Consider the following 24,503-nt stretch of genomic DNA (forward strand, 5'->3'; position numbering starts at 1 on the left):
CACAACAGTTCTGACCCCCCATTCTTCACTCACTGGACACCAGGTCCACCGTCCTCTTTTGCTTCAGATAAGGCAAAGTCACTTTCCTCCTTTAGGGTTGAGGGTGGCAAACGTTAAATCTGTTTTCTCAGGAAACAGCTGAGGAAATAGTAAAAGTGATTCCCTGCGACTAGAACAGTTCTCTGCTTGGCTCTTCAAAGTCAGAGTCCCATTTGAACCATAACTAAATCTAAAAATAAGAGCCAGACTAAGAAGGCAGGAGTCCGTCTCAGATGGCTGGTTAAGTCCGAAGTTCCTGACATCGCCTCCAGTCATGGCTCCTATGTTCACAGAGCCTCTCAGGACTGCTACCTGCCAACAATTAAGATAACTGTGGCACAAGTCCCATTTTTCTACTTATGGCAACGTTTTCTCTTCCAACTAAGGGTGTTGAGATCTAAGCCATTTGTGCAGTCATCTCTGTACTATGCTTTTTGAAAGTTGCACCATAGAACATGAGGTTGGGAAGGGAGAAGAGAGACCATGTTTATTGGTTAAACTGTTTCTGAATGTTTTTGCTGCATCTTCTCTTTCTTTGTATGATTCTGAAGATGGAGAACCACTATTTATACCTTAACCACACAGTCTAGGTCTAAGAGACACAGAAATTGTCCCAGTATCTGTATCTGCCTCAGTTGTAGTTTAAGAAGCATATGCTAGCAACTTACTTTCCAATATGAATCAGACACAGCTTCTGCGTCGACAGGGTATAGTGTCATCACGGGTGATTCGGTGAAGGTCTGCTAAATCATTCATTTATTCATTCCACATGCATTCATGAGCTATTCCAAGGGACCAGGGACCTTGCTAGGTTCTGGGCATCCAGGGGCATGTAAGGTCATCTTGCTTCTGTGCAGGTCACAGTGTAGTGGAAGAGAACAACTCTCAGAAGATGTCTGGGATAAGTGAGGGAAAGGGGCTTGTTCTGAGAGTATATACATTGACTTTGACTGGGCAAAGGAAAGTGGAGGGAGGGAAAGGATGTACGGGATGTGTGGGCATTAAAGAAGCTCTAAGATTGGAGAGAGGTCACAATCCTAATTCGAGAGTTAGTAGGTAACAAGATCAACCATGAGGACATAGTGTCCTCTATGAGAAAGCCAGCTGAGCTCAGGAGCACTTGAGGGAGCTATAGGTTATTTTGTTGTTGTTGTTTTATGAACATAAAGTCTGTGAAGGGAAGGAAGAACTGGGAAGGGTGCGAGATTCTCCGCATTAGTCATGGTTGTGTGCAAGGACAGGGCACTGAGATAAACACACAAGAGTGCCAAGACCGACAGAGAAGACTCATCTAGTGATGCCATAGCAGGCTTGCTGGAGATGATGACGTGAATTCTTGACACAGAAAAAGAGAAGAGAGAGCAGTGTCCTCCAAGGTAGCTGTGAGGGACAGTGTTCTGAGAGGGGACCAGCAACTACAGTAGGAGGCTGTAGAACCTTCTAGAACACACCTCGTTTTTCCTCCGAGGCTGCATCTCAGGACCAAGGGCAGAAGTGAGCACCAGCACACAAGACTGCTGGTTGGTCATTGTGAGGCTTGGTGGGCAGGTGTCCAGAGATGAGGCTTTGCAGATGTCCTCTGCAGGGATCAAGGTCCTCAGATGATGATGCAGCTACTGTGTGGATGCATCAGGGCATCCAGTGCCAAGGAGAAGGGAGTCAACAGGAGTTAGAGTTGGGGGGTCTTATATGCTACAGACACATAGACAGTTGCTTTTCTCTAGTGTGGCAATGCTGGGTTATGGCACGTATTATGTTGTACAAAATGCAACTTGCACACAGACTTTACAAGGAAACAAAATGCTTCAATATTGGAACACTTCCACAAACGACAGTGAATTTTTCTTATTTTTTTACCTGCTCTTTAGAATAGTTTATTTTCTCTGTTAAAAGTAGGGTATTAATTATATGATCCTGTTTTGTCCTTCAATCAAACATCTGGATGTTGGCAGTTACACAGACATGACATCTGGATTTGGGGCTGAAGTTCCTTTTCCAGATGTTTCGTGTCCGATTGGCAAAACTCAGCAATCTTTGAAAATAGCTACCTAATAAAACTGGATGTTTTATCAAGACCTGGGTCTTAGATGCATAGGAAGAGCTTAAGAAAGTAGAACACACACACACACACACACACACACACACACACACACACACACACACACGAGTATGCTAAAATAACTTCATAAATTGTGGGTCCAAAAGATAATTGAGAAATTTTCTGACTTACCGAAAGGACTGTAAAATAGTTTATCTGAGCTTCCGAGACTATTTTCTTTTCTAGATGAATATTTGAACAGTACTGGCTGTGGTGAAGTCGGTCTGTGGAAGGGGTTCCTGCTGAATTAAAGTTGATTGTTTATCTAGGCTTACAGACAGAAAAGAATCAAAGATCTTGTTGCCTGAGTCTACCTTTCCCCCCCTAAATAGTATTTTGTGGTTGTTACAAAAACTATATTTTAGGCTTTTTGATGTGTTCATTGTGAAGTCTTAAGAAAGAATTGTCTACAAGAGGCTTGGACAGCCATTTCAATATAGGATTTTTACACAGATTACCAAAAAGTCCATCCCTGTTATAAACTCCAGGGCAGAAGCAAAATCAATGAAGGAATATTTTGTCCATGTTCAATTGATGTAAACTGTCCTGGACATTCCTGAAATGGAAGTCCCTTGTCTATATCCCCTTGTCATCCCTCAGGGGTGTCCATTCTGTTCTCAGGTGTCTTCATGTTTGGGTGTGGGAGGGATGGGACTCTTAAAGGCCCTATGCCCACTCTAGGGTTCTATGAGGCTGCTCCATGCTCCAATAGATGATGAAGTCCTTTGTCCCCTTCTTTGTGTCCTTCCCAGGGACTGAGGATTGCTGAAAAGCCCTTCACCCCTTCCATACCCAGCAGAGCTGCCCTGAGGCTGAGCATGCATCTCCTGGTTGCATCCCTCCGCCAGCACTGCCTCCCTTTGAACTACTGTCAAGGCAAAATTGCTTTATTTCCTAATTCTGATGATATTAGCAAATACATGTAATGGGAAATAAAATTAATCAGTTTGTGCTTGTGAAATTGCCTCCTGTTTACCTCAGCCTTGTAGCGATTTCCCCCCTCCTACAGGGGTTATTTTAATTAACAGCGTGAATTTTTGGTAGTTTAATTTATTTTATGATTGTGTAAAAATACTCCTTTGTAAGGGTTTATATATAACTAGCCAGCTAATTAGCAGTAATATTTTAACAACAGCTGTAGAAGCAGGGAGTCCCATGAAACATAGCTTCTCCCTTCAGACCGCCACGATATTTATTGGTGCCTTTTCTTATCAGGTCTGGCTGAAGGCAACAGAGGAGGGTAGTGTGCACATCAGATAATTAAAAGAGAAGTGAGTCTTCTAGTCCTCCTCCCACCTGACACGCAGAGCTTCTGGAGGACTCCGTGTCTCTGAGCTTCTGATTTAGGACTCCGTCTTTCTTTCTTCTTGTTCCTAACTCTGCTATGTATCCCTTCTGGGACTCTGATATACCTTTCTAGAAAATTAGGAGGAGTCTTTTAAAGGTACTAACTTGGACTAATCACGGTCGCCAATGTTTTTTCCTACACTTTGCACTCAAGTGAAGCACGTTAACACGTAGTGTGTGTATGTGTGTGGGTTGCCTTATCGTCATTTAGTGTGCTTGATTTCAAGGATTGTAACTGGGAGATAGTTCAGGTATGTGTGCAGAAGAGATGGGGCAAATAGAAATAAGAGACAGAAATGGAGGAATAGAAATAAGAGACACAGAAAATAAGGGGGGGGGGAAGGGGGGAACACAGAGAACTCCCTCTGCTGCTTATATAGATCTTAGCAGCTTGTTCTCTTCCAATTGTGCACACACTTAAATTTTGCTACTTTGGAATTCAAGAGAGAAGGCTTTCCATGGCTGCTTCCAGTGAGAATGTAGAAAAGTGCTCCCCCCCCCAATGCTTTTTGAAGGCAAGCCAGCTATTTGCTGTGGAACTTCTTATGAATTCTGCCCATCCATGCTTCTCTCCTTACTTGTATAGGTGTAGATTTCCCACAGAATGCTTAAGTGAACAAACAATGCATTAGAACAGAGCTGGGCATGGGACTCAGTCAGTAAGGTATTTGCTATATAAATATGAGGATTTGAACTCGGATCCCCAGCACCCAAGCACATCAACATTCATCTGTAATCCTAGAGCTGAGAACAGAAAGACAAGAGGACGGCTGGGACCTGAAGACGGCTGCCAGCCTAGCTCTATCTAGGAGTCCCAGGTCCAGTGAGCGACCCCTCCTCAAAAAATAAGGGAGATAAGCAACTTAGAAAGATACCTGATGGCTAGGTTTTGGTCTCGACACACGTGTGCAGGTTCTCTCACACACATGTGCCCAGGCAGTTCTGAACCTCACACAAACACGCACACACCCCACACATACACACCCCACAGACATACAAATGCAATGAATCAAACCACATCCACCCACCTAGGAATTCATGTACATGTATACAAACACACATTCAACAGTGTTGCCTTGATGTGATTCCACAGAGACAAAATGTCCAGTCGGAATTTAGGAGGAAGCTTCGCAATCTGTGCACACCTGTTTGTGCAATGGATACTCTAGTGACCACAACATGGCTTATACCTATTCTATGTTTCACATGTCTGAGCACCAAAGTATGGCTGTGATCAGGTCATCTCTCCGCTTGTTGATATGCACCCAAAACATTTGCACCCTATGCAAGTGCCTGACTGAACTGGCCCCCAATGTATGACGGGTGTAAGGCTATGTCATCTCATTTGACCTGAATGATAACTGGCAAGAGTGGGTACTATTATTATCTCTCTTTGGCAAGTGAGGGGCTGTTATGACCCTGGTGAAAGTTCCCAAACTAATCAATGACAGAGCCAGAATCAAAATCTCCAAAATCTATGCTTGATTCATTGTCAAAATTGGCCCTGGAGTCCCTAGAGAGGTCGACATGTAGTCAAAAAACAGCTGAGTGGATAGTGTATATGAGAATACCTCTCTCAGTTATATCGGGAGAGTGGTATTCAGCTCAGTGGAAAGAGATGAGATTGTGTTATTTGTCTGACACGGGACTCCAGTCTTGACTCTTCTACTGATGAATACTAAAGGACCATGTCATTTCTTTCACAGTCTAGCCTGTTCATCAGTTTCCTTATCGATTAAGTAGAAGCAACATTAGGACTTACCTAATGACATTGTCTAAGGATTATGAGAGATGCTGTCATTGACTGAGGTGAGGCCTGGACATCTCCTCAGGACTCGATGATAGTTTCTTAAAGTGGGCTGGCATCTTTTGTGGTGTCCTGTACCTAACATAAGTCCCCTTAGTATTTTTTAAGTATTTTCATCTCTGTTGGTGAAGGCAAGCAGTGTGAAGTGGAAAGAGGGGTGATAGGAAAGAGTGTAAGAGCATCTTTGAGGGATGGGGAGGATGCAGGAGTGGCTGTCCTGTGATTGGCAGCTCAGTTGTCTACCATGAGGATTGTAGATGAACACTCAGCTACAAGAAACTCACATCTGCAGATCAGTCTTCCTCAAATGCCATCTCAATGAGTGGACCCCGAATGAGGATCGGAAACTTGACTGGGCAGAAAGGACCATAGGAAAAAAACCTAAGAAATGAGGTAGATCCTAGTAACTAAAGGATCTGACTTACAGCCTCCATCTCCCCTTGTTTCTCTCTCTTTCCCCATTAAGCAGCACAACACAACTATTATGAAAAGCAGAGAGGAAGTGACATTTCTTTAACCATCTTGAAGAAGAGAAAACCCAAAGCTGGGATCACTTTTGATGGAGAAGCAATAAAATAATTCTCAGGGTCTCAGTGGAAGAAAACAATACTTATATTTTGTATTTTATTGGAATAATAGGTTCCCAGCTAAATGCATAAATCTAATAAAATATAATACAGAGATAAAACAGGCTTCATGAATTGGAAATGGGGCGCATTTAAATGTTTTTGGCATTTGCCACCCAGGTTGCCAGTAAGATCTCTAGTTTCCTGATAAGCCTGAGCATGCCTCTTGAATTCAGCTCCACTGAGGGGCCAAGGCCTATTTCCAGTGCTCATATTAATCTTTTACTGGCATAGAAATTTCTTACAGGCCCACTCCTTCATGGCAAACCCTTTTGCCCTTTAAAGGCATTCACAGCACAGGGAGAGAGTTTGTGATTTAAAGGGATTTGAACATACAATTAGCTGTACAGGACCTGAAAACAGTGAACCATCTTGGGCTTTTTTTAAGTGTCTCTTAGGCACCAGGTGTCACTCGCACACACTAAAAGAACATTGTGCTTGCAAAGGGAACAGGAAAGGTGAATGCTTATGTTTAAGGGCGACACCAGTGGAAAAAAGCTGCCCCTTGAACCTGAGTGGCCATTTTAGACTCTAGCGCCCCTTTCACAGGGCAGGACACAGGGGTCACTAGTGGTCAGTGTTTCCATGGCCAGTGGATTGGGAGACTGGAGAGTTGGGGTGGTCTCCCTTTTCTTCATCAGATCTTAGCCCATGCAGAGACCTCTCAGCTTAAGGTGGATTCGTCATTGAACCCCACACACAGCATTTCCATGTGTAACTTTGGATACCACACGCCTCATAAAATAAGAAGAGGAGCTGTTGCTTATGAAGTTGACTTAATCTAGGGTCTCATCACATGATTATTTCAATGTCACATCCCCAGTGGGATTCATAAAGAAGCCATTAGGAATACCTTCTGCCTTTAGACCGCGCTTGCTCACGCCACCTAACGACCTATGCGGTACTGGATGTGTGCCGTTCATGGCACAGCCCAAGAATCTAGGCTTCAAGCATGTGGCAGACTTTTCAAAAACTATTGGGACACGAATAGTAATAAGTAGTGGGTGCCCCATGGTTCTCCGACTTCTGCAGCGCACAGCAAGGACTTCATCCCGTAGACTCACAAGAGACATTTGGCCGTGGATAGGAATCTGCCTGCTAGTGCTGCGAGTTGGCTGGATCTAATATGTGTTGTCCCAGAACGAGAGGAAGCACAGCTCTAAGGACATGCAGTAGTCCCACTGAGTCTCCCAGCTCTATGGCTCTTGCCGCTCTCCTTTAGGGCTTGGGAAAAGAGCTGACTTCACCTGCTCGGATCACTTCCTTCTCAGCCCTGGATGAGTTTACCTTGCCTTTGCCCCTAGTCTCATTTAATTAGATATAAGCGTGCCTCAAAGTCAATTCATTCTGTTTCTTAACATTGACCACAGTTTCTCTTTTGGCCAACTCCTTGCCTTTCCCTGTGATTGAGGCAGGAGAGGTTGATAATTCATTTTGTTCCGCCATTATTGATTTGGTGGCTCTGATCCAAAATTTGAAATTTTCTCTCTAGGTTGTTCTTGCCCTTGGTGTTTTTTCTTTTTCTTTTCAAACAAAGACATTGCATAAAATGAAGGGTGTGGGTCAGAAATAGAAACACCAGGGGTACTTTAGGGTAAGAGGGTCTACTTTCCTTTGTGAGAAAGGCTTATTGTTAATTACAGAGATTTCCAAGGGCATCACACTTCTCAGGTCTTGCCGGGGGGGAAAAATCCTCCTTACAAATGCTTTCTGGACTGAGAATGGATTTGAAAGACCATTGTCTGCCCGGGCTCAGAAATTATTCCCTCATAAAGGCCTTGTGTAAAGGTTTGCAAGATACCTTTATGTGGAAGATAAACTATATTAAGGGCCCAAGAGCGCCTGCTTACCACATTTTTACCGACGCCTTCCTTGCTTGATTCTTATAAATGTCAGTTCCTTAAAGTCACTGTCTCCCTTGGCTTAAGGATTCTGACCCCAGAAGGAGACACTTCTTTTTAATTCTGGGTGTATTGGTAGCTAGTAAACGGCCAACAAATGTTTCTTCTGATGAATCATTACTAAAATGAGACTGATATTGTTCCCTCTCTTTTTATCCTAAAAAGTCTTCCTAAAAAGAGCCTTTGGGAAACTCCTGGAACCAAGGATGTGTGCTGTTGATTTTTGTAGAGACTAAGATGTCTCCCTGAACCCTCTACAGTTATGGTGCTTTATGTTCATGCTACAGACAGTTGAAATAAGTGACTGTTTATAAAGAAAAGTTTGGTTGAAGGAGTGTTTGCCTAGCATCCATGAAGCCCTGGGTTAGATCTCCAACACTGCAGAAACCAGATGCCATGCCATATACTTGCAATCCCAGCCCTCTAAAGGATGCAGGAAGAAGAGTCAAGGTCAACTTCAGAAACAAGAGAGTTTGAGGACAGCCTGGGATACATGAGACCCGGTCTCAAAAGCAAAAGAAACACATAAAGCAAATATTTTTTGGTGTGTTTAATTTTTTCCCCAATTAACATGAGAAATTGAGCATTTGGCTATGAAGGCATTTCCCTGGATTGCATGAGGGGCAATGGGAAGGAAAACAATGCGTCCTCTCCCCAATGTCTCTTCTTTTCATGTGAAGCGAATTCTCAGATTTGGTACACGACAGTGGCACGTGTATGTAAGCTGCTTCCTTTTCTCCTCCATTTTTTTTTTTTATGACAGAGCTAGAGTCTGTGACACTGTCATGTTATTCTGGAAAGTTGGTAGTAGATGCCTTCCAGAGACATCACCTAGCTCCAGCTACCTTCTTCTCTCTTCCTTCTCAAGTCATTCAATACCATCAGACGTTATAAACACACAACACGGGATGTGAGTTCATCATTGGCCTGGAGGTGCGCTCAGCCTTGACCTCATGACTGTAATGAACTCAGCTTCTAATCCCAGAGACTACTGGAACTGAAAAGTGTTATTCTTAAAGTCCTACAGAAAATCCAAAGGCACAGCCATCTCCTGAGGATTTTTAACACAGCCCCTCTTGGCCAGCGAGGAGCAGGGGAGGCAAAGGTGTCTCTGAGCTCCACTTACTGGCAGCTCTCGGAGTGTCCAGCCAAACTAACTGCTTCAACATTCTGGCTCCAGGCAGAGGAATCCGAAGCTACCCATCTCACTTTAATTTCCATAGGCCCTCTAGATTGTTAATTACAAAGAGGCTGATTATGTAGTGTCAGCTCTCCCACTCTGGATTCTCACAGCATGCTTCTCTTTCTCACTCTCCGCTAAGTATTGCATTGTTTTCCTCCTCAACCCTGTCAGACTAAGATTTAAATCCTTCACCTGACATTCATCCTGTAGCAACTTTTCCTGTCTCTGTGAATTACGTGCCCAATAAAGTTCTCATTTTTGTCATAGGTCAGGATTTGATCTTTTATAACTTCTTAGGCTGTGGCCATTTACATTCTGTTTTGGATTTTATCCTGCCTCTTCAAATTATTTGCCTTGAAAGCTTTTCACTTTTTGGCCTTTAGCTCTGCCTTCTTAGGCTATCAATTTTTTTTTTTTTTTTGTTATATCCTACATGACCGCTGAAGCACATGTATAGAAAATCCCATTGACTATGAGGTAGATCCACTCTGGAAATGTTTGGAAGATCTTCAAAAGTGTGTGTATCTGCATGCGTGCATGCATGCACATTTTGTATGCATTTATTCAGCTTCAGTCAATGAAGAAATCTTCAGCTAACAGAGTCCCCATGACCCACACACCTCTTTAGTGCTTGCTTGTCACCAGAGTACTGTCTTAGTGTCCATTAAGGCCAGTTGAGAGAGAAGGAGAAGAAAATAAAGATACAGAGACACATTTCTTTCCATTAGTGTTGGGGATCAAATCCAAGGCCTCACTAATATTAGGCAAGTGTTATACAAGCCCCTTTGACTGCTTTTTATTTTAAATTGAGACAAGGTCCCATCAAGTTGCCAGGACTGTCCATGGACTCAGTCTATAGCCTAGGCTGTTCCTGAATTCATGATCCTCCTGCCCCAGTCATCAGAGTATCTGGGTTTATTTAGGCCACTGTCTCCAGATCCAGGAGAGAGACACATCTCTTTAATATTATGCCAATTTTGAAAGGCTTACAGTATAAAACAACCCACATTTGCTTGGTTATTGGTGATTCATTAGACTTTTATCTCTTGGTTTTCAGTTGAGAAGAAATTCTTAAATCTTGCTGCATTTACCTGTGCCTCTGAGTGAGATGTTTTGAATTGAGACACATTGACTTTGCATTTTTATTAGAAGAAAAGGGCCCACAGCACTGGGGGGGGGGGTGCAGGTGATACTGAGTCTCCATGATCAGAGCTTTGGTGAGACCTCGGGCATATTTCCCTGAGTGTTCTAATGACTGCTTAGCATTCAGAATCAACTCCACCCATCCTGGGTTCCTTCTACCTAGTGTCCCATTCCACCTACTTGTCTTTGACTCCCAATTTAAAAAATTTGCTTTCTGTTTGCTAAGTCACTAAAGATATCTATGCAAATCTCTTAGAAGCTACTGATCTGAAAATTATTTGCATTTTAACAGGCTCTTTTATTTTATTCTCTCTCTCTCTCTCTCTGTCTCTCTCTCTCTGTCTCTCTCTCTCTCTGTCTCTGTCTCTCTCTCTCTCTCTCTCTATATATATATATATATATGTGTGTGTGTGTGTGTGTGTGTGTGTGTGTGTGTGTGTGTATACACATACAGGATTTTTATCTAGCACAGACTAGATTCAATATTCAAAGCATGGCTTAGGGTGGACTTGAACTTTGGTTCCTGCTGCCTCAACCTACCAAGTCCTATGATTAGTGCAGGCATCTCCACACCCAGCTTTTAACAGACTCTTTCATAGTCAATGCTCTAAGTGAAAAGGATAGTGCCCATTGTAAGTTTTTCATTTGACACTGTAAATGTCCCCTGATCAGCCTGGGCTGACAGCCAGCTTCCTTGTTCCAGCATAAGAAACTAGACCAATTCCACCAAGACAATAATGGCATGTCTTAGCAATTTTTTTTAAAAAAATCTGTTTATGTATTATGTATATATCTATTTCTTGGTGGGTAGTTTATTGATCTCGGCAGCTGTTGAATTTTTATATGCCATTTATGATTGTTCATGTGATAGAGTGAAAGAGTCAAGGCAAATTTGATCAGTGTTTCTTTAAAAGGTCAAGTACTTCTGCACAGTGTTAGCCTGAAGACATTCCAGGATGTTCTCTGCTAGTCCTGAGGGAGTCGGGTAGGTACCTGTGACTAATAGAGCCGCAGATGGGGGGCTGGCATTGTGGCGAGAGAGGTACTTAAGCAGTCCGGGTTCTGTATCGAGAGTGAGACTGAACGGAGATCTCAGAGAGGGAAGAACCCAATTCCATGGGGTCACCTCCCCCATGCAGAGTGCGGCGTGATTCTCTTTCAGGATAGTTCTCCATCCTCTCCGGCTCTCTCAGCAACAGTGTCTGATAATCATAGCAGTTGGTCAGCTACAGCCTAATTCAGTCATGTCACAAGCCGAACTGCCTGGTAATTTCATTGTCACACCGAAAGACAGATTGAGACATATTTCAAAAAAGTGTTTCATGGTGACCTGAAAGGTTACACATTTGAAGGCGGCTGCAGCAAAGTAGACAGTGTATATACCATTTTGTGTGAATTTGAAAAGATTTTTTTTTTCTCATAAGCTGAAGGAAAAGACGGGGAAAAAAAAAAAGACCAGATGCAGGGTTATTTTCTTTGCTAGGATATTTGCCACTTTTTTTCCCCTTCTGGAAAAATAAATAGGTTGCCATCTAGGTCTTTGTGTTTCTCTCCCTCAACTTGATTGGATGTCTTGTCAGCCTCACTGTGTTAGGATGACATTTGACGAGAAGACTGGATTCTGAGTTGTCAGAAGAGAGGGCAAAAACCCAAATAAAGCTGTACCCTCATCTTCCGTGTTTCCCTGTGATAGTCATTCTTCCTATGAGGGGATGGTTTTTATAATTGATCTCTCCCTCAAACTGCAGCTGTGTGAGACTGCAATCTCCACTCCTGCTGAGACATTGTTTTCCAGGTAAAATTCCCACCCCTGAGCTGCCTCCCAAGATGCCTGAGACTGAGCCCTTCCTTTGGGCTGGCCTAGGCCAGGTTTTATGGCAAATCCATACTGAGCACCACTAGGAGAGAACTCAAACCACAGCAGCGATTGCCTTCCATGATTTGGAAATGCTCAGTATTTACCGTAGGCTGCGAATGGTCTGGGATTTTGGTGTAATTTGTAGGTCACGATCCCTAGATACGTGGTGTTCAGGGAAATGAAGCATCTGCCTGGGGTCACAGGTCAAGTCAAAGACCACAGCCAGAGAGAGCTTTTAAAGCCAATGGCAGGTGCGTCCCATGCAGGGGTCTTCAGCGGCACGTTAGCTGAGTAGGATCATCATTAGCTGCCTAGAGTATCAGTGGAAGCACAACACACAGGCAAGGGACTGGAGCGGAAAGGAAGTTGATATTAAGCCGGTGGACACTTACTTCCCCTCAGAAGCACAATGGAGCCCCTTTTACCTTCTATTGCCTGTGATTCATGCTGTTTCCTCTCTGTTCCTCTTTCATGATGAGACTTGTAGATTGTAATGATCTCACCCCTTGTCCAAAAATCCTATTAAAAATTCCTTTTATGCTCTGTCTGGTTCTCTGACCATATGCAGAGATAAGAGCAGAGATAAGACCTTTGACAGAAATCTTTTCGCTTTGAAATTAACACAACCAACTCACTTGAGCATGGTGGCTGGAAGTTCCCTGTCCAGTCTTACCAGGCTTGCTTGAGATGGAAGAAACAATCTTCCCGTATGTTCCCTCCACATTGACCTACCCTAACATCTGCCTGGAGACCTCTTCCCTCCTCACAGTACTCTGAGGCTTTGTCCCCTCGAGCCTCCTGTTAGGAGGTTTCCTTGCTTTTGTAGTAATCCTAGTTACTTGATTGAATCCAAGTTCAAGACCAAATCCTGGGACAAAAAAGACACTATAGTGTCTCTAAGCGTCCAGAGGGGTTAAGGAGTAGGCTCTGCCTTCACCACCAACCAGCTGGAGACTTAGGGACATGAGCACTCCTTTTGTCCTTACCTTATTCTTTCGTCTTTGAAATGAAGCAGTCCATGTAAAACAGGAGTTAACGCTCACTAAACTTGGCCACGGATTGTCCTAGCCTCACCTCCCTGAGAAAGAAGGGGCATTTAATCTTTTGTCTTCATCTCACTGTGCTATTAGAAAAAGAAGATTTCATTTTTATACACATGAAATCATATAAGAATAACAGGAGATGATAAAATTGGGACTTGTTGCTGAGGGCAGAGCTATAGTCCATTGGACTGCAGTAGTAATGACGCCAATATGTCTAGCTAAAGAGATGTAAGTTACACTTTGTCTGAAAGCAGGTTAGAATCACAGTGGAAAAAGATGGGATGGGGAAGGGACTGTCAGGGTCATGAGTTGGATGTTGGGGCTGTGGATTTAGATATCCTTTTACATTTGCAGAGGTTTTTCTGGCTTCTCTGTTGTCCCTTCTTGAGATGATGAGTGAAAGGCTAGCCTTGAGAGGATGCGCCAAGTTGTGCCACTTAAAAAAGATATAAGAATTACCTGGAGGATTCTATGAACATAAAAGTGCTGCAGGTTCATGCACAATCAAGGAAATATGTCCTGCTGGGCATAGGGCCTAGATCACAGCCAAACTCTACAGCTTCATCAATCTGTAAGCAAGGTGGAGGACCTCCAAATCAGTTGGTGTGTGTAAAGGTAGTCACTCTAAATCTCAGAGGCTGAAGCTTGGGTTTGTATATTTAAACAAATTTCCAAAAGGACCTTGGCAATACTGGAGGGAGAAAGGAGGGATATAAATCTACTTGCCAAAGGGCTATAAGAGATGAATTTTGGAGCCAGGTATGGTGGTTCACTTCTGTAACCTCAATACTAGGGAGGCTGAGGCAGGAAGATTGCCAAGAGTGCCAAACCAGTGTGAGCTGTAGAGTAAGATCCCATTTCAAAACGAAGTAAAACCAACCAACCAATCAAACCCAAAGACTGAAATTTTGTTATCGATTTGATAATCTGGACAATTTACAGCTTTGTTGATTCCTAGTAGTTCTTATTATTTGTCATGAGTGTGACACCACAGCATTAGAGTGTCTGTTGCTGCTCCTTGCTGGGAACTTCTAAAGGGTATAGCTTCTCATTGTCTTCCCTGGGTTTTGAACAAATTGAGAAGTGGGTTAGAATGGAGGCCAGATACCAGTCATTTCTGCTAGAGTTGATACTAGGCTTGACTATGCAAAGCAAAGGCCCGCCATTGTAACCCAGTCTACTTAAATTATCCATCTGGTCCTTGGAGGATGCTATCCCCTTCAGGTGGGGCTTGCTGGCTCTGTGAAGGTGACTCTTTTCAACACAAGCAAGACAGAGCAGGTCTGAGTAAAGCATGATAGGTTGCTCTTCTCAAATTTGGACAGAGGAATGGGTTCTTCCTATTTTCAAATGCAGAGGAAAAGGCAGACTTTTGAGCAGAGTTATTTCTCCATAGAACAAGAGGTGTGGCAGAAGGGCTTTCCTCAACCACTAGATCTTATTCTGACTTCTAATGCTATAACTGAGTACCAGAGGCTGGGTGACTTATAAAGAACAGACGCTTATTTAGTTCATAGTTCTGGATGCTGGGATGCATAAGATCACAGCAGCAGCATCTGTTGTACTCTGATGAGGGCCTCCTTGTCATCAAATGGTAGAAGAAGTCACATGATAAGATGGAGCAATTGGACAAGTTCAGGCATCTCTTCTTATTGAGACCATGGTTCTACTCTCATGACTTCTTAAGGGCCTTAAGTCTAAAAACTGCCCCCCTGGAGCTTCTGTCATCCCTAATACCTTCTACCAGGTAATAAGGATTCAGGGATAACCCCAAACATGGAGGACTGAAGAATGAGAGACCAAGTTGAGACTGGGGAAGGAGGAATGCTGGGGACTCTTCATCACCTGAGTAAATGACCCTCAGTATTAAATCCCTCTGTTTCAAATATCTGGGATCATTTTTATTTATGCGCTGAGACTGTGACGAACAGAGTTGGCATTTGGCAGCTGTCATCTTTGAGGCATCTAGAAACTAGGATTTCCTTGTGCTACTCTAGATCCATCTTATAGATGAATCCACCGAGACCCAGAAAGGTCTAGTCATTTGCTCAACACTGTATCTTAAATATGTTGGATTCAAGAATTAAAACTATTCTTTGGCTGAAAGCAAACCATGTGGTTTCCTCTAAAATTTCACGTTGTTACTCTTTTCTGAGTAAAGGCTAAGATTTTTTTTTCTCCCAAAAGATCTCCAAAGAATTATAGTTGGAGGTGAAGGTTTTGACTGAGGTCATCTGTTTCCCCACACTGTCTCTCCACCCCTGCCCTTAAGGGCTTCACTATTTCCTGGTGTAACCCAGTCACAGATACAGACCAGAGGCTGATGGGGGCTGAGCCATCACTCCAGATGAGACTTCCTGAAGTTTGGAAGGTAAGTGCCTACTGTTTTACTTCTAAATGGGATGATTAAGTGCTGTGATGCTGAGTAATTGAAGATGACTCAACGGATAGGTGACAATGCAGCTTCCAGGGCTTCTGGGTAAATTAAGCTCCTCATCCTTGTGTGTGGAAATTCACAACCAAAGAAACAAACCCTAAGAGAAGACTATGGCAGGGGTCTTCCTGTGATTATGCTGGGGGCTCTAACTTGACTCCGAGGCAAGGTGTGAGCTGCTGACTGGAAGGTTCCCATCACACTGCCTTCTTCGATTCATGTCTCTACTTCTCCGTGGTGAACAGTCATTTCTCATTGGCCTAACTTAAGTGAAGACAGCAGAGGCAGGAGCTCAGATTGGACCTGGTCCCACAGCACAGCTGCTAGAGAGGACATGGGCTCCATAAATTCCCTTCTTTGCAGAAGCCTGAGTACTCTGCCCTGTTCCCCAAATCCTCATTTGCTCCTCATTCGCTGCACCCTTCTTTTGGCACTCATCTCTTTTACTATTATTTCATCTTTCTAACATTTTACTTCATTGAGCTCTACTATAAATTTTATTTCCTTCCATTTCTGTTGTTTGAACATTTGAATGATCACATATTCTTTCAACATAAGGTCTCGTCTTCTGGACAACTCTTCTTGAATTCATGCTCATTTTAACTTGCATGATGTCCCCAAAGACATTTCTCCCTCCAATGCCTCCTACAAGGATTCACATCTTGGCATACAGACAGCATATTTCCTGTTGGTTTAGACCAAAGACCTTGGGCCATTCTTGGTCTCTCTCTATCACACATCATATCCAGTTAAAATGCTAGTGGTACCCATGCTCAAAACAACCCTGAAATCCAACCATATTTGACATGTATCAATTGTCATTCTACTCTGTATCTCTTAGCTGGATTATTAAAATAGTTTCCTCTGGTTCTTTTACCCCAGACAGACTATTCTTTTGTGTGTGTGTGTGGTGGTGGTGGGGTTCAAGACAGGGTTTCTTCTCTGTGTAACAGCCCTGGCTGTTCTGGAACTCCCTCTGTAGACCAGGCTGGCCTCAAACTCCCAGAAATTCACCTGCCTCTGCCCCGAGTGCTGGGATTAAAGGCATGTGCTACCACTGCTCGAATCAAATGGACTATTCTTAAATCAGCAGCAGATAGGCTTCCTCTGGCCTCAACCCTCCAGGGATTCCCAGTGTCTCTCACACTAAAGCTTTGATTTCAAAGTAGTCTTGAAGGCCTCAAACTCTTCCCTCCATCTCTGAGCAGTCAGCTCTCCTCCATCTACACCAGCTTTGGTGATTTGCTGATCTTTACACATACCCCACACACTCCCTCCAAGAGTCCTTGTGCTTGCTTCTGCTTTCCTTCATCACACATCCACATGGCTTCCTTTTATAGTTCTCTGCTTTTCTTTCTCAAATCTTACCTTTTCCAGTAGGATTTCCCTGAGCACCTCATTATTTTCTCTTACGCCCAAGCACTTTCATCTACATGAACCCATGCATTTCCATCATGCCCTGTAATGTGATCTAATGGGAGATCTGATTTTTTTAAAATTTGTTTTTATTATCAGTAACCTGTACTCTTCCCTTCCATTTTACCTTCACCCCCATTAGAATGTAAGCTCCTTGAGGGCCTGGATTCTTCTCTGTTTTGTTCAGTGCTTTGTCACCCGCATCCGGTTATTGCCTGCCAAGTAACACATGGTCACAGTTTGTTAACTGAATGAATGAATGAATGAATGAATGAATAAAAGCAGTAAGTGCATGAATGAACTGGTAAGAAATGACCAAGCGTGACAGCAGCCTTTAGACATAAGCTGTTCTGTCTCTCACTGATTCCTTTAATAGATAAATGTTGAAAACAGCTCTGGGCTATGTCCTCCAGATGTTCCAGGAAGTCCTTTCTTGTCATCTCTGCATCAACCTGTTGATGCCCTGTTGTTTTCACCCGCCTCACTTCCAGTTTCAATCTCATCTTCATCGTCTGCCTCTCACCTGTGGCCCCAGGTTCCCTTTGGTTCAACCTCACAAGAGATTTTGTGAAAGCCCTGAATTACCTCTGGCTTTGTCTTTGCTTTTAGAAATTTTTCCAATGCTTGAAGAGTTCACGGTATGAATACAGGCAAATGTGCCCAGGAATATCACTGTGTCCCTCTTCATTTGCCCTAGGCCCAGTTGATCTACAGTGATGGGGTATTTAGCTGACTTTTTACTTCTAAACTAGTTATAATATTGTGACCCATGGTCTCCTGAGCATCAACCCAAAGAGAAGATAGATTTCTTTTGCAAACATTTAGAGAAACGCCAACACTTGTCTAACATCATAGTATAATGAACTCAACTCTACATGAAAAGAGTAAAACTATTAACTGTGAAAACCAGCTTTTCCCTTCTATGCTCGCCTGTGCTCATGCACAGGTTAGTATGGCTAGCTTCCATAATTTTACATTTTCTCTTAGTCTCCATAGTTCCCATTTTTAACAGTGTCAAACAACTGTATCTCCTTGACCATGAGATGCCACTATTTATGAGATTACTATTACTTCAGTAATGACCATTCAAAGGGAAAAGGAAAAAAAAAGAAGAAATGACATGATATCAAATGCCCTCATTGACAAAATAAAAACTGCATTGCAGAAAGGCTGAAAATTTACCCAGAAAATGATACTTTAAAATGGGATAAACTAGTTGGTACCTGGGGTGTATATTCCACAGTTTAGTTTTATTAAAAAATAAACCTCCAGTGTGGAAGACTTTGTGCCTCCAGTATTTCTTGTTTTATGGTTTTCTTGGCTCATATTAATAGGGGAACAAATAGTCTCCTGTCTTCAGGTCCCATGGCTGCAGTGCTTCACATTGCTGCCTAAAATGTGTTTCATGCATCTGTGCCTAATTTCATCCCTACCAGCACTAGGTATTACAAATTTTGTTTAGGTTTTTTTTTTTTTGCCTAGTGTTATATCTCAATGATTGCTTTACACTTGCATTATTCTGGCTACTTAGGGGGAGGGATAAGAACTGTTAGTCAATTTATGATTCATAGAAAAGTTACTTTTTGCTAACATGGTGGAAGAGGTAACAGATATTAGAATTTGTTCTCTAATGTCTTGGTCTTTGGCAAAGGTGGTGGAGGAGATTGAATTAATAGGATTATTGAAAAAGAAAATCAATTTTTTTTTTGTTTCTGAGAACAAATCTAATTAGACTTTTTGCCATTTTCCCAAGGACCTTTCAGAGAGGTTCCCTGTCTCACCTTGGAATTTTCAAGACTTTGTTAGGAACGCTGATGTTGCTTGTTCTGTCGCAGACTCTGCGAGAGTGGATTCCTTGCAGCCACTTTGAGTACATGGTAATGATAGTGGAAAATGTTTACAAATGACATTTACCATCTGATGGACAAAGTCACAATCATTTTGTATGCATTAGCTCCTTGAATTGTCACAGTGACTTCATAAAATAGGTGTTATTATTGTTATTCCTATGGATGGATGAAGAAATTGAGACCCAGAGAAGGTGATGCATCTCATACGTTAAAAACTAGGGCTACCAAACAATGCAGTCAGATGCTAAACCTGTTTCCATCACCCCAAGGCACCGCCTTCCAGTCGCTTAATGCACTGTGGTGTGGATGGGAGGTCTACGCAGAGTCCAGAGGATTTTTTCTCTATGCTAATGAGCCTCACTTCCCACCCTCGGGATGGAGGAGGTTTATTCTTGTGACAACTGAAAGCACTTTTCCCAGCCTCCTCTGCTTTTGACTCCAGCCCAGGATCACACACCCAGATGATATCTTTTGCCCTTGAAGAGGGATGTCTGCATTATAACCTCTTCTGTGTTCTTTCCTTCCCTCGTGTTATCAATGGGCATCTCCCAATGAAGCAGATGTTTAGAGCACTGGGGCTTGCTAAAATTAACACAGACAATCTGAATACCGAAGTATCTGGGATGTTTTTAGTACACTTTTATTTCCCTACCATAAAGAATGATGAACTTGAGTGAACGAAGGTCTCATTGTTATTAGGACAAACCGAACCCTCTCAGACAGTTAATTGAATTGCCATCAAGCCATTGCTCATCAAAAGCACCTTTTTATCCAATTATATCATTCACAAATGTCTCTTCTGTTTGGTTGTAAAGGATGATATGAATTTTTATTCTTACTTGGCAGGTAATTCAGCCCAGTGATCAAAAGCTTGGGTTTTAGAGTCAAAGGGCCTGGATCCAAACCAGCTTCTACCATCTCTCTTCCTGTGACCTTGGACACATTGCCTGATTTCTTTATGTTTGAAACAGGGATACTACCATTGTATTTAGCAGGTTTGCTGTAGAGAATACATAAAATCATAAACTATACAGGTAGCACCTGTAATATAGCAAGTGTTCAATAAGTTAGGTAATGATAACATATATTAATAAATACATACATAAGGTCTCACCTCAAAGGTTTTTTAGTGGGGGGAGCAGATCATCTTTTTCTTGATTTCTTTCTCCAGCTGAGTAACTCATAACTCATTATTCAAATTTCCCATTTTATGGTCTCTATAAGGGAGAATCAATGGGCATTATTCTCCCATGAACATTAATGAAAGTTTTTTAGAGAGTATTAGCAATATCTTAATTTTGCCCCTTTATATTTTGGGTGAATAGGTCATCTGTAGTTTCTAGAATTACACAAAGGAGTTAGAGCACAAGCAAACTTATTCCAAGGAACCAAATTCTTAAGCTTCATGTCTAAAATGTCCAAAGGAAAATGACTTCTTTTTAATGGCATTGTCCTGCTATTGATGTTATTATCAAGAATCCCCTCCATCACGTGTGGGCCTCTTAGCAAGAGGGAAGGCCAGTGGGATATTCTACACTAGAAGTGACCTTGGTGTTGGGTCATGTCTTGGTTCTCTCTAATACTAGAGAGTGCTCTCTAATACTGGGGGCTTCTGAAGACCACAGCTATACAAGCCTCATCACACCTTTCTGTCTATAACCAGTCTTGGGAACACCCATGTTTGGGGCAGGGGAGGCAGGTCTTTGGAGTCTAGTCAGTGGCAACATGCATTTAGGGAAGATAGACAAGAGTTAAGGGGATAAAGGAGACTCCTCATTGACTGATGGATTGCGAGTTGAATAGGACCCTGCTCCCAATGCTCTCTCTTTATAGTGACCTTCACACCATAGATGCAGTGATGGAAAGGGCCAAAGGAGTACGGAGAAGTGAAAGTCCCATACGCTGAAGCAAATGACCTGGTTGTAGTATTCTGCCCAGGACTGTAGCCGTTCCAACCTGCAGACATTGATCTGACAGCTGTACTCAGGCTTGGAGAGACACTAAGTGTCAGCTGCTGCCAGGTAACAAGCGTTCAGAGCCTGGGCATGCCTCCCCTGGTGGCATGCTGGCACTTGGAGAAAGGCAGAGCTGTCTCCTTGGCTCCTTTTCCAAAGGTCATGGGGCCATGAAGGCTCTCCAAGATGTTTGGCTGGAAACCAATTGTCTTATATGCTCACCTTTCTGCTGCCACTGTTTCTGTATCAGTTAGAAACCTCAAGTCTAAGGAGAAATTAGTGCTTCACTCTCACACCAACCCAGAGATTATGGTTTTGTTGATTGGAACAGGGTTATATGTTCTTCATCACGGCCTTGGCGGTGGTGTGGGAAGATGACTGACCTCATGACATTGCATACAATGCCCAATTAGGTATACTGGGACATAAATCTCAGACACATTTAAATAGCAGTGTATATGAAGGAAGCAGTGTTGGGATTTCTGACTATTCAAGGAAGAGATTGAATGGTCGTTAAAGAAATTCTCTGATTGTGACGTGTAACATGAGGCTGTGTGAAGCAATACAGTGACTAAAGGGGTTGTCTCCCAAGCAGGCCTCTGAGACGGAGGGAAACTGTTGACTGGTATAATGAGTCGAGCATGAGCGTCAAGGCCTGAGCTAAATTGTTGGGGACATTACAGAGAATATTAAGGAAGCATCCTTTCTTCCCATCTTAAAGCTTCAGCCACACTTTTTGGCACTTCTTCACCCAACATGCAAACAACTTGTTGAAGGGTAGTTGAGTATTAAATTCCTTGGCACGCCCACACATCTTGGTCCTACCATGCTTGCTATTACTCCAGTTGACAAGGGCCACTTACTTTTGTTCTCACTGGCTACCTGACCCACTGCCCACTTCTCTCTACACACAAAGTTTGAAAAAAAAAAACTTGTGTACATAGCTTAATCCAAGGTTTCCAGCATCTCTTATAACTTGCTTTTCTGGCACAATGATTACTTTTCTATCTTTGATGTCCCAGACTTGGGAGGAAAGAGGTTTTCCAGCTATATGGCACTCCTTGATTCCCAGAGCAGAGAGTTCATGGCATTTATTATTTTACAAGCATTTATTCAACACTAAGCTGTTTCTGTGTGCACCCCCAGCTTCTTAGGTTCAGCCCCTGCCTAAAGAGCTTCAACACCATTCTACAAGCCATGATCCAGACTTCTTGCTTTTCTAGATTTCCTAAGTTTAACTAGGTGGCACCAGCATTCTCTCCCAGGCACCCAAGATTAATACCTATATTCAGAAGTATATTTTTTACTTTGACATTTTTACACTTTTTTATTTTTATATAAATGTTAGTCATTTGTTGTAAAAACACTGGAAGAGTACATACTTTCTAGAAACAGGAACACATTGCTTATTATTTTAAGCCAGTTACTCATCCCGGATGTTTCTCTTATATTGATCCACCTTCCTTGTGCCTATGCTCATCATCCAACACACTCTATGCCCTTATATTCTGTAACTAAACAATGACAGTAGGTAGAGTCCCACTAGATGCCTCCCAGTTCCCATATTCTTGGGGCTGACTTCTGTGAAGACAATGGGATGGTCCAGAGAAAACCATGTCATCAAGAAGGAAAGTTTGATTCCTACATTTTCTCATCCAGAGGTTTATCCTGCCTTTACATCTTTGATCATCAAAGTCATATCACAGTGCTTCAATCACCTTCATGATCTACTCCTTCCAAAGAATAGGAGTGTTATAGGAATTGGGGGAAGTTCATCTTGACACATTTGGGAGAAAATCCCCAAAAGCCCCACCAGGTCTTCACCTCTGAATGGCCTTCTCTGGGCTTCTCCCCTTCCTTGTAAACCACATGTCTGCGTTCACCCACTGCCGTTGTTCCGGGGGCTGCAGAGATTTGTTCTAGTGGGGTAAGTGCTTAGCACACTGAGGACCGGCTAGGTGTCAAGTGCTATGCATATGTTATCTGTCATGTGATCTTGTGACAGGGATGATAGCAAGAGGAAAGATTTACAGAGAGATTGAACAGTGCACACAAGGCCACACAGCCAGGTCTGGAAACTTGATGAATATTTCCTTAGGGAGAATCTGTAGTCTTAGGAAATCCAAGAGGTGCTTGTTAGGATGATCCTGTCTTCTGTAAGATTTACTTGCTATTGTTTTTCTGGTAATAAGATTTGTTTATAGGTTCTGGCAACTGTCATTTTAAATCCACTTCAAATATTTGCATAGAGACTTGGGCCCAAGAATGTTTGTTTTTAAAGCTATGCTTCATGAAAGCAATGATTTGGGTCTAAACCTAAAACCACCAAAGAGCAGAACTAGTTTCCAGGTTTCTCTTCAACTTAAAGAACTTAAATATGCCTGCTCCCCACCAAAAAAACAGAGACATGAGACATGTTGCTCTGTCTTTTCAAAAGAGGTCTACAGAATAGATGGGCCTGAACCATTATGTCATTCTCTAGGTTTGGGCAGGCTAGATAATCAACACCTAACCCTAAGCCTAACATCTGCCTTAGGTGCATGCATTTAAAACCCACTGTGGAGGTTTTCATACACTGGAGGTACCCAGAGTCATAGTACCCACAGCCCTTTGCACTGTGACTAGAGTATTCACTGTTTCTCTTTCAGGTCTGGGGTAGACTACAGGAATAAATATGTGGAGGATTTTATACTTCCCAGGTGAGCCCTTTTTTACGACATCTCAGCATAAGGAAGTCCAACATGTTCATCTTGTAACTGATAGCCTTCTGTCCTCATCCAGCCTAGGGTTTTTCCCACTGTGATATTTTGGGTCTTCCTCCATGGACCTACAGAAAGAGAACTGTGGATTCACGTGGTGATGTTTTATTTCTTCTCTGTTGGGACACCATGCTTGTCTTAAACTCCATTCACGTCTCCCCTTCTTCCATAATCGAGCAGTGACATTTCAGAGTTGCAAGGAAACGGTTTAAAGGAGCTATCAAGAGCTGATGGATGGTGCTGGAGGTCATAGTTCAGCTAGTAAAGAGCTTGCTTTGTAAGCATGAGGACCCGAGTTTGGTTTCCCCAAGAGCCTAAGTAAAAAAACAGAACCAGGTGTGGCGGTGTGTACTGACAATCCCAGTGCCAGGGCAGATGAAGCTTATTGGCTAGCCAGATTAGCCTACGTGGTGAGCCTCAGCCAATGGCAGACCGTGTCTCATGAAACAAGGCGAACCCAAGAGCAACAGTTACTGTTGATCCCTGGCCTCCATGCACACACATGCACAGGTGTACATGTACATTCATACACACATACTCCAGTGCGCATGTAAGCGCATGCACACACATACACATGTTATTAGAAAAGATGAAACTTAACTATGAGATTACAAATCTGGTCATTATCAAAGGCAAACTTCCTTTCATGACCAAATGCTTTCTTCAAGCTGGGCCTGGTGGTGTATCTCTGTTATCCCAGGACTGCAGAGGCCAGGTTGGACTTCAAGACCAGTCTGGAGTATGTACCAAGACCCTATCTTAAAACATTAAAAAACAAAACAAACAACAACAACAAAATCCCCCCTTCCCCTTGCTCTTCTCTTTCCTCCTCTCTCTATGGATCTTAGTAAATTCTTGAAAAATAATTTATACTGAGGCAATAAGCTCTCTTTACAGTTGGTGAAATCTGACCATGTTCCCAAGCCGGTTCTGTTCAAGCATGCTCCATGTCTGGGCAAGTGGGCATGATCTCCATTATACTACATGGACTCTCTTTGGCTGCAAGAGTTATGAGTTGACAAGACACTGGTGAATCCATAGAAG

At 42.8% G+C, this 24,503-nt stretch overlaps 1 protein-coding gene across 1 annotated transcript in view; it reads left to right on the plus strand.

Annotated features, from left to right (window-relative positions):
- The window catches only part of Ppargc1a (PPARG coactivator 1 alpha), a 629,633-nt gene that overhangs the window by 195,454 nt on the left and 409,676 nt on the right, over nt 1–24,503 (plus strand). The gene's annotated exons all lie outside the window — the stretch shown is intronic.

Source organism: Microtus pennsylvanicus, chromosome 12, assembly GCF_037038515.1.
Source record: "Microtus pennsylvanicus isolate mMicPen1 chromosome 12, mMicPen1.hap1, whole genome shotgun sequence".
Classification (NCBI taxonomy): domain Eukaryota; kingdom Metazoa; phylum Chordata; class Mammalia; order Rodentia; family Cricetidae; genus Microtus; species Microtus pennsylvanicus.